This window comes from Trichechus manatus, unplaced genomic scaffold (genome assembly GCF_000243295.1).
Source record: "Trichechus manatus latirostris isolate Lorelei unplaced genomic scaffold, TriManLat1.0 scaffold00132, whole genome shotgun sequence".
Classification (NCBI taxonomy): domain Eukaryota; kingdom Metazoa; phylum Chordata; class Mammalia; order Sirenia; family Trichechidae; genus Trichechus; species Trichechus manatus.
This window is the reverse complement of record NW_004444068.1, coordinates 7,628,830-7,633,129: the sequence shown is the minus strand read 5'-3', so window position 1 is coordinate 7,633,129 and position 4,300 is coordinate 7,628,830.

Sequence of the window (4,300 nt, the reverse complement as noted above, 5' to 3'; positions counted from 1 at the left end):
GGCACACTTTAGTCCTCAAAGTGACATCTTTGCTTTTTAATGCTTTAAAGAGATCTTTTGCAGCAGATTTGCCCAATGCAATGCATTGTTTGATTTCTTGACTGCTGCTTCCATGATTGTGCGTTGATTGTGGATTCAAGGAAAATGAAATCCTTGACAACTTCAATCTTTTCTGCGTTGTTTGATTTCTTGGCTGTTGCTTGTTTGTGCGTTGATTGTGGATTCAAGGAAAATGAAATCTTTGACGACTTCCATCTTTTCTCCATTTATCATGTTGCTTATTGGTCCAGTGGTGAGAATTTTCATTTTCTTTATGTAGAGGTGTAATCCATACTGAAGGCTGCAGTCTTTGATCTTCATCAGTAAGTGCTTCAAGTTCTCTTCACTGTCAGCAAGGAAGGTTGTGTCATATGCATAACGCAGGTTGTTTATATATATATACTAGCAAACAGAATGTAAAAAAAAATTATTTTGGTTGTTATGAGTCCTTTAAATTGTCATAAAAGTTTTAGAATTAGCTTGTCAAATTCTAAAAAAGAAACTCGCTGGGATATTAATGAGGATTGCATTGAATCTATAGATTAATTTGGGAGAAAGCTGACATCTTAACAATATTGAGTCTTCTGATCCATGAACATTTATTTAGATCTTTTTCAAATTCTTTTAAGAATGTTTTATGCTTTTCAGTATGCAGGTCTTTGAAATATTTTCTTAAAATTTTTCCCTTAGAATTTCATGTTTTAGGGTGCTATTGAAAACGACATCTTTTTTTTCACTTTCAAATACATCGTGACCAGTATGTAGAAATAAAATTGTTTTCACATATTGACTTTGTATCTTGTTAATGCTTTTTTGTACATAACTTAGTATTGTCCACATACACAATATGTTATCCTTTAATAAAGGCAGTTTTACTTTTTCCTTTCCAATCTGAACGTGTTTTACTTCTTTGTCTTGCTTTATTGCACTAAGACCTTCTGAATAGAAGTAGTGAGAACAGACATTCTTGCTTTGTTCCCTGTCATAGGGGGAAAGCATTCAGTCTTTCACCATGATGTTAGCCCTTTATCAGGTTGAGAAAATTCTCTTCATTTCTCAGTTTGTTGTGAGTGTTTATCATGAATCATTGTTGAATTCTGTCAAATGACGATATGGATTTTCTTCTTCAACGTGTTAATATGGTGAATTATACTGAGTTTTTTAAATATATAACTTTAAGATCTGCTTCACTACATTACACATATTTTGTTAAATTGTGCTTTATTTTTATTCAGTTCAAAATAATTTCAAATTTTCCCTGTTATTTTTGTCTTTGACTGTGGATTATTTAGAAGTTGTTTAATTTCCAAATATTTAGTGATTTTACATGTAACTTACTGTTATTCATTTCTAATTTAATTCCATTAAGATCAAAGAAAACACGTTGTATGATTCCAATCCTTTGAAATTTCTTGAGACTTCTTTTAATGGCCCAGAATATAATCTATTTTAGTAAATGTCTATGTATATTTTTTAAAAAAAAGTGTATTCTTCTGTTGTAGTATGGAGTATTCTATAAATATCAAACATCTAAAGTTGGTTGATTGTGTCAAGCCTTACGTATTCTTACAGATTATCAGTCTTTTTCTTTCATCGATTACTGAGAAAGGAATGTTCAAATTGCCAACTATAATTGTGGGGTTGTCTTTCTTCTTTGAGTTCTGTAACATTCTGTTGCATGTATTTGAAAACTTATTGAGTGAATACACATTTAATATCTTTATGTCTTCTTCATGAATTGAATTCATTATCATTCTAAATTGTCCCTCTTTATCCTTTTGATAATTCCTTTTTAGAAATTTACTTTAACACTAATATTACCACTTCAGCTTCTTTATGATTAGTATTCACATGGTATATTTTTTTCACTTCTTTATTTTTAATCTCTCTTTGTATATATATTTTAAGTAGAATTCTTATACAATTCATAAAGTAGCATCTTTTTATGCAGTCTGATAATCTCATGTTTTAGTTGGATATTTAGACCATTTATATTTAATGTTATTACTAATATGATTGAGCTTAAACTTAGTATCTATTTGTTTTTATTTTCCTAATTGTCCTTTGATTTTTTTTTCTTTTCTTGTCTTCGTTTGGATTAATTGAATAATTTTAGAATGTCATTCTGTCTTCATTATTGGCTTATGAGCTATAACTCTTTGGTTTGTTTTTTTATTTGTTTGTTTAGTGGTTATCTAGGATATGCCTTATGAACCAACTGCATGATCTAATAACAACCACATCTCCACTTTTATCTCCTACAAGTGCTGCTACACTGCAATTAAACAAGCCACTGTCTACTGCCAAACATACCCTTTACTTTCCTAAAAATATGCCACATACTCTTGTACACATTTATGTGTTAGCCACATGAAACTACTGAAACTACTATATTTGTAGACATTTCCAGTTTTTTCCAGTGAAAGGGAAAGTTTATAACCTCTTCTCCTTCAAGGGTAGAAATGGAAATTGCTGGTCATCATTAGTAACAGATTCTTTTGATCCACCTCACATGACTGCAATGTAGCAATGTACTTCTACACTGGAGTTGAAGATAACTGAACTATGTGGTCTCGGGTTTCTTTTATCTCCAAAATTTTGTGACTGTATAATTCTATAATATCTTGCAGGTGACCAATACCTTTTAAATTTCAAAGACCTTCCACATCCATTATCCCACTAATCTTTATATTAATCTGTTAAAAAAAATAGATCAAATACTACAATGCCTATTTTACAGATAAGGATATTAATGTCCAGAGAGTTAAATGAACTTTTCCAAAATCTTGCAATGAGTTAGCATCACAATGAATATTCAACCCCAAATATTCACATTTTTATCCTAGTTCTCTTTATACAATATCAACAAGTAAACTACTCTCTTCTTAACTGTTTGCTTTCTTGACTGTGTTCTGATTAAACAGATTTTACAGAAGCATTGTTTATTTTCCTGAGACTAATCAAAGTACTAAAGGAACTAACAATGGGGAAAAAGATCAGAAAGAGAAACTCATAAAGCAGTCTTTGTGAAGGTGAGCAGTGCATATTATTAAACATTCAATAATGCATTGCTAACAAATTTTCTTATATATAATAATACATATCACAATCCTCACAAGTTTTTATAAGTCATCTAAAGCAAATTCAGCTGCAAGCAGAGCTGAAGTCTGTCCTTAAACTCTAGCCTTCCCTTCCCCAGAAGCTTAATGTCAATGATTTCCTATAGGAATAACTTAATATCCAATATAATCTACAAGATTTCCAAAGGACTGGTAATTTTCATGGAAGACAGAGTCTCTAGGCAGACTGTCTGGCAGCTCACAGATAATAGCTCAATGTTTTGTAATCAACTGTTCAAAACATTACACTTCCTTAGCATGCACCTTAACTTTGTAGGCAATAAATCTTTAACTGAGCAGACAGCTCGACAGCTGAGCCACCATTCCATCATTGGGCCAGGAAAAGAGTAGCAGTTCTAACAATGGAAGGAATGACATATCCTTTCACCTTAGGTCTTAGTTGACAGGGTATTAGTGTTATAAACCTCATTGTTTTCCACACGGCTCATGCTTCTATAATACACAAGTCATTAATTATGTAGTGTTTGGATAACAGATTTGTCATTGCCATTCCACTGTTATTTGTTTCTTCTTTTGTTATGACAAGGTTACATGTAACAACTATGAAGATGGAGTATTCTCTCTTAACCAAAAATATTTAAAGATATTGAGAGAAATTATTGGTTCAAGATTGCTAGTTATTCAGGCTTACATCAACCATGAAGTCATTAGGGTCCAACAGAAACAAGGAACATAAAAGATGAAAACTCCCTATGTGATTATCTATTACAATCCCTTCATTCAGCAGATACAGAAACAGGCTTAGAGAGAACTATGCAACTTGTCCGAGGTCACACAGCAAGATAGTATCAAAGCCAGAGAAGTACAATTCAGATCTCCAAATTCTGAGGCCAAGTTCTTTTCTACAAATTTATAAAGTTTCCAGATTAAGTTTAACCTACTGTTTCTTTGAAGCCAAAATTTCATTCTACTAATAAATGTGCCTAGTTATTGCAGTAGTTTGAAATATCTTGACATACTTCATGAATAAATTTTAAAATACATAGAGTTCCATACAATTAAATGTAAAGGTTCTAAAAATCCTATAAAGTTTTTCTTTGGATGGAAATATAACCAGCTTATCTTATTTTAGGAGTCCCTGAGTGGAACAGTTACACACTTGGCTACTAACCAAAAGGTTA